The sequence below is a fragment of the Macaca nemestrina genome, chromosome 9 (genome assembly GCF_043159975.1).
Source record: "Macaca nemestrina isolate mMacNem1 chromosome 9, mMacNem.hap1, whole genome shotgun sequence".
NCBI classification, from domain to species: Eukaryota; Metazoa; Chordata; class Mammalia; order Primates; family Cercopithecidae; genus Macaca; species Macaca nemestrina.
In genome coordinates this window covers 93,225,118-93,232,080 of record NC_092133.1, presented here as the reverse complement: position 1 = coordinate 93,232,080, position 6,963 = coordinate 93,225,118, and the positions used below count along the sequence as shown (strand labels likewise).

The 6,963-nt window shown below is 43.1% G+C and overlaps 1 long non-coding RNA gene across 1 annotated transcript; it reads left to right on the top strand.

The window, feature by feature from the left end:
• The first annotated feature begins 1,328 nt into the window (after positions 1-1,328).
• LOC139356098 (uncharacterized) lies at positions 1,329-5,472 on the top strand. Its single transcript, XR_011607483.1, has 3 exons — positions 1,329-2,163; positions 2,658-2,763; positions 5,062-5,472. It is a non-coding gene; the product is annotated as an uncharacterized lncRNA (long non-coding RNA).
• The last annotated feature ends 1,491 nt before the right edge of the window (positions 5,473-6,963 follow it).

Here is a 6,963-nt window from a genome sequence, read left to right as displayed (position 1 = left end):
CGTACTCCCCAGAACTCCGCACTTTGCCCAGGGCACAGCTCCCTTACTCATAGTCACATACGGCTGCTGGAGCTCCAGGAAACACAATGCATCCCCAGCTGCCATCATGAAAAAGGAGAGAGAGAGGGGACAAAAAAAAAATAACAAAAGAACTCCTCCAGAAAGGAAAGTCCCTATAAGTCACAGACAAACAATTCTGCCTCTCTCACTTTCCCAGCTTTAGTTCCACGGGCACACTGTCCTGCAAGGGAGGCTAAGAAGTGTAGTATTTACATGGATGATGATGTTATCAACTGAATATGTGGGGCTCTAGTAACTAACAAAAAATGAGAGGATAAATATCCGGAAGAAACTAGGATTTTTAGACACACAGAACACTCATTCTAATGATTCCTTTTTAAGAAAATATTTTACATTAACAAGAAAAGACTTGTGAAATCCAACAGAACACTGAGAAGCATATGAATGTAATTCAAAGTAGGAAAAACTTTAATAGATTAAAAATATGTGAAGGGAAACTTGGATAAATTAGTGATCAGATAAATGGCACAAAAGAGCACTTTACGCCAGGCGCGATGACTCACGCCTGTAATCCCAGCACTTTGGGAGGCCGAGGTAGGTGGATCACCTGAGGTCAGGAGTTCAAGACCAGCCTGGCCAACATGGTGAAACCCCATCTCTACTAAAAATACAGAAAGTTAGCTGGGCCTGATGGTGGGCGCCTGTAATCCCAGCTAGTTCGGAGGTTGAGGTAGGAGAATGACTTGAACTCAGGAGGCAGAGGTTGCAGTGAGCAGAGATTGCACCATTGCACTCCAGCCTGGGCAAGAAGAGTGAAACTCCATCTCAAAAAAAAAGGACACTTTATATCAATTTATTAATTTTAGAAATTTGGCTTATGCCAAATTTAGTAGAAATATATGTGGACGTGTTCATTTTTTATCTCAAGGATGCAGACACAGTTGGTGATTTTCTTCATACTTAGTGAAAATAATTATGCATATACTTTATGTCCCGTCATCACATCCTGGGCATATTCCCCTGACAAGAAGCCACAGAGGACGTTTTCAAAGATCTTATTTGCAATGTTTATTGTACTGAAATATATACTAAATTTAGATAACCTTTACTTGGAGATTTTATGCATAAGATATGGTTGTGTTTCTTGTATACATTTATATTTATATACATACATATGTATATATTTCTCTATATATATCATAGCTTTTACACACAATGTCATATAAATGTATTTGCAGGTGGCAAGAGGGCCCAATGGTCCCTAGTATAAGTGTATTTGCAACTGTTTTTTGTGTGTGCTTATTTTCTTGTTGTGTTTATTTTATACATTTACATTTATAGATGTATATATTTTTCTCTAAATATTATAGTGATTACACACAATTTCATCATGATGTAACATAGCTATATTAACTATATATTTTATAGGAAATGGATATTTGTGCACATATATGCATACATACATATAAACAAAGCACTATTAGTAGGCCTCAAAAACAGTGTTGTGTGAATACAGTGAGCATATTCTAAGAAGTGGATGGCTGTCTATAAATAAATGACTTATGCATTCTATTTCTCTCACTCCTGCACTTACCAAGATGAAGGGGTTTTCCCAGCTTTCACTTGAGTACACTCTTGGAAATGAGATTCTCTTCCTTTGATTATTTCAGGTTGACAAATTTATACCAAAATAGTGGGTTTTTATAATCAATATCTTTAGGATTGATTTTCCTAAATATTATTTTTTAAAATATTGAATTGTATCCCTTGTTTGTCTTTTATTTTCCACAAGCAGATGAAACTTCCTCACAAGCCGATGGAAGAACCTGTGCGTGTCACTTCAGGGAAGTTACATAGCAGGGTGGAAGTAGAATGAACCTACACATTTTTAAAACATTTTTTTACTTTGGTCCTTGGAGGACCTAAGGGGCTTGTAAAGAAGAAGAAGGGGGTAGACTGTGAGTCTGCAGCTAAAAGGAGGAGAGAGATGACCCAGCAACCTAGAGAAGCAGGAAGAAAGTGTTTATTCTACCTTCCTCTCCTCCCCAGAATTCTGCAGTGTCTGGAGAAGAGCAGAGTGGTCTCCAGTCCTCAGGAGAGGCCTGGGCCAGACCCTGCTGAATGCAGAGAGTTATCTGCAGGGTGAGTGTCCAGGCAGACAGGACCCAGGGCAGCCTCAGAGAAGACTCCCCCGGTACGGGGAGGTGTAGAAGTAGCAGTGAGCCAGCACTTCTGAAGGAGATGCCTGAGCTCAACTCTTCTTTCCTGAAGAGGCTTTGCTCCGCAGGAGTCCCTGTACTTCTCTTTCTGCCAGACTAAACCTAGCTCCCACACACTTACTGTCAAGGCACATGATGACTCTATAGCACCCCCAGGAATCATCAAAATCCGAACTAAAGACCCAGAGCATAGGCAGTTGGCTGCTGAGTAACCCCCAACAAAGGCAAGGACGGTAGGTTCCTTGTAGACCTCAGGTCTTACGACTCTCCAGAGAGGAGGGAGGAGACTTCAAATGATTCCTGTCACCCAGACCTCCTCCCTACAATGCTCATGCAGAGGGGATGAGGCAGAAGAGCCACTGCCTGCCTTGCCACTCACCTCTAATACTTGCCTTTATCCTTTGTGTCTCATTCTAGGACTATTTATTCGTTTCCTGGTGCTCTAGGACACAGCAGAGAGAGCTGACTGGATGTTCCGGGATGAATGGAGATGCTAAAAGCCTATGGAACTGGGTAATATCAGGTGATTTTTCCATTCAAGTCTTATCTGGTTGGTACCTCCATGAGATTTTAAAAATAGAAAAGATGGGGCTTTCTGTAGGTCCATGCACTTCAGCCTGGCCTTGGGATGCAGAGGCCAGCTGGGAAGCTAGCAGTGATTCAGGCCAAGGCTAGATCCCTAGCCCAGGGCCTTGGGGCTCTCTGTAGCTTCCTGGCTTGTGCATGTACAGTTCATATCTGATATGGCAGCATCACATCACTGCACAAGCTAAGTTTTAGTTTGGTGACAGACACTATCCATTCTCTGAGTCAGCAGTGTCCAACAGCCTTTTTTCTGACATGGTTTTCTTTGCCTGCCACCTATTTTGGAGTCTAGAAAGCCAGAACTCTGTTTTCCATGTGTTTTATTTTTATGAAAGAAACCTCATGCACCTGACTCCTCACGTACCTCAAGAACAACTGCAGAGTTTTCTCACTCCAGATGAAACTGGCTGGAACAAACTTCCTCAGAATTGAGTAGCCTTCAGAGTCTGACCCATTTTCCTGATTCCTGAAAATTGTCAATGGTCCTCAGCAGAGACCTTCCCTGGCCTCACTGTCCCTCCAGCCTTTTACCATCATGCTTCTCATGCACTCACACTGCCCCCAGCACATGCTGAAGGCTCAGACCTGGCCGTTCTTTTTTTCTGCATGAAGGCTCTTCTCCACCCGCTTAAACGGGACACCACATATGCTCTGAAGGTGTTCAAAAGGAGAGCACCAATCCTGACTGCCAGGTTCTTGGGATGTGGACATCTTTTGCACTGGAGGGTGACGGCACCTGGGCTGGGTCTGGTTAAAGTGGTGAGCTGATGTTTGCCATCAGTGTGGGGTCACATGGAAGTGACAGGGTAAAACTCCTGTGGTTGGGCTGGGCACGGTGGCTCACACCTATAATCCCAGCACTTTGAGAGGCCGAGGAGAGCAGATCACCTGAGGTTAGGAGTTTGAGACTACCTGGCCAACATGGAGAAACCCCGTTTCTACTAAAAATCCAAAAATTATCCGGGCGTGGTGGCCCATGCCTGTAATCCCAGCTGCTGGGGAAGGTGAGGCAGGAGAATTGCTTGAACCTGTGAGGCAAAGGTTGCAGTGAGCCAAGATCATGCCACTGCATCTCAGCCTGCGTAGCAGAGTGAGACCACGTGTCAAAAAAATAAAAATAAAAATAACCCACAAAACAAAACAAAACATATTCCTGTGACCTTTGTGGCTCCCTTTACGTTAGCAGGTGGCAAGATGGCCCAGTGGCCCCTAGTGTAAATGTGTTTGCATCTGTTTTTGTGTTTGTGTGTGTTTATTTTCTGGTTGTGTTTATTTCATATATTTAAATTTATATATGTCTACCTATTTATCCCCATATATTGTATACATGTATCTGTATATATGATATCTGTATTTATTGAGGTATAGATGTATTGTACAGGCCAAGGGTAAACTTCTCCTTTGCCCTCTTGAGTTTTTCTAAAGTAACATTTGACCAGAGGCAGATTACTCAGAGAAAAAGCATGCAAATGTATATACATTTGGAATATGTGCACATGAAATATACAGAATATAGGAATTCAGACAGAAGCAAAGGGTCGATGTTTTATGACATCTTAAGGTAACACAAAGAATAGGGGCATGGATAGTGGGAAAACAGGGGATGCTGGCAAAACCAGTTAACAGAGGAGACAGAAAGGCCTGGCTAGGAAACGTGGTCTTGTTATTTACAAGAATCGTCACCGGTAGTAGCCCTCAGAGAAAGAGTTGGTAATTTTTTTTTCTCAGACCTTTAAAGGTGTCAGACTCTCGGTTTTTTACATCCAGACAAGGGAGGGCCTCAGAGCTTCAATTATGACTCTATCAATGCAGCTTTTCTACAAAGTTGCGAATCTCACCTGCAAAAGACAACTTTGCAGGGCTCCTTCTGATTGCAGGCCCTCTGAAGGGTCATCTCAAAATATGTTAAAGAAGTATATTTTGGGTACAATATTATAGTTTCCGTGTGTGTGTGTGTGTGTGTGTGTGTGTGTGTGTAGATGATTTTTACTCTTTTGCATAGAGAAGCAGCACCACAGTCTGGTAAAAAGCACTATGGTATTGTATGTAGAAATATCTGTATATCAGTTTTAAATTATTTCTATGTTGATGCACATATTCACGTGTCACATAGTTCATGACACATTTTAAATGTTCATATTTGTGTGTATATTTATTTCTAGTTATATCTTTGCTTATGTCTTCTATGTGTGAAACGCTCCAGACTTACAGAGTGTCCCACACTGTTTCCTAATAGCAGAGATTCCAAATCCCTGAGCCCCCACTGAGTGAGGTTCCTCTGGTGAACTGGGAAGATGCAGCTGTGCTGAGAAAGCTTCACCTGCTCCTTTGCAGTTCAGTCAGCCATGAAAGACACCCTTGAATGCAACCACCTAAGAGCACCTATGCTGATTGACAGGTTCTGGCGATGTGGACAGCTTTTAAGTCAGAGGATGATGGCCTTTGGACTGGCCCTGCTTCAAAGGGATGGCTGAGTGTTTACCATCTGCAAAGGGGTCATGCAATGTGGCTTTTTGGCTCCATTCCAGTAGGTGGCAGCATTGCCCAATGACCAGGAGTGTAAAAGTACGTGCATCTGTGTGGGGGTGTGTGTGTGTCTTTGTGTGAGATTTTGGGGTTATGTTTAGTTTATTCGTGTGTGTGTGTGTGTATATACCCACATGCTTGAGGGTTTATGATGTATATATGAATATACATACATATATATTTGAATATATGTACATACATATTTGAATATATGTACATACATACATGCATATTTATAAATAAATCTATGTGATTATATATGTTTACTAAGTAATACATCTTTTTATGTATTAATTTACATGTGTAGGCTTTCTTGTTCTTGCCTGGAGGCACACCACCACAAAGGCAAAGAGCTCTTAGAAGTTTCATGTATAAATATCTATGTTTTAATTTTTATTTATTTATGTTGATACATATATTTATATATGTTATCTATTTCTTCATATATTAAAAGTATAGACATGGATTTGTGTATGTGTTTGTTCGAATTATGCCTCAACTGGTGTCCTGTGTGTGTGAAGCACTCCAGACCAGCAGACCTCACTGCTCCATTTCTTCAGAGCAGCAGTTTCCACACACTGAGCCCCACTGACAGTTTATCCCCTGGGAGAGTGGAAAGGCACCTCTGTTCCGTCTGGTTACTACCTCCCTGAGCTTCAAAGGACAGAAGAGACAGGGCTTTCTTTTGGGCGTAAGACAATACAGTTTTCAGCCTAGACTTGGCGACCCAAAGTCTGTGCAGAAAGCTAGCGCTGCTGCTGTCCCAAGGCCAGATGCCAGGCCCGGAACCTTAGGGATCCCGGTGGACTTTCGACTTTTGCACGTGCAGTTCAGCCCTCCTGGAACACGCCTGCCTCACCCACAAGCTGGGGCCGAGTTCTTTGAAAGGCATCATCCATTCCCTGGGGATGGCCATGTCCAGCATCTGCCTCTAACCTGCTTTTCCTCATCTACCATCTACACTGTGGACAAGAAAGCTTTGTCAAGCCAGACCCATTTCCATGATTCTCAAAGTTTTGGAAGAAACCTCAAGCCTGGGGGTTCTCAGGTGTCTTTTTATTATTATTATTATTTTTAAATTTTAAATGGAGTCTCGTTGTCACCCAGGCCAGAGTGCAGTGGCGCGATCTTAGTTCACTGCAACCTCAGCCTTCTGGGTTCAAGCGATTTTCCTGCCTCAGCCTCCCTAGTAGCTGGGATCACAGGTGCCCACCACCACATCTGCTTTTTTTTTTTTTTTTTTTTTTGTATTTTTAGTAGAGATGGGGTTTCCCCATGTTGGCCAGGCTGGTCTCAAACTCCTGACCTCAAGTGATCTGCCCATCTCAGCCTCCCTCCCAGGTGTCTTTAATCCAAGTGTTCTCTGAGTCTGCCCTGGTTTCTCAAGATGCAGCTGGAGCCTGCCATAACGGGTTCACACAGGTCTATGCAGTCTTCAGAATAAATGGGGGGCCACTTTCCTGGTCCCCAAATGCTCTCAGGAGCACTCAGAGCCATCCTGTTCTGGCCTTGCTGACCCTCGGACCCGCAGCCCCCTTACATGACCCAGACTCATGCTGTGCCCAGTGCTTCCTGTGTGTTCAGACCTCGCCTGTTTTCATCCTCCTGGAAA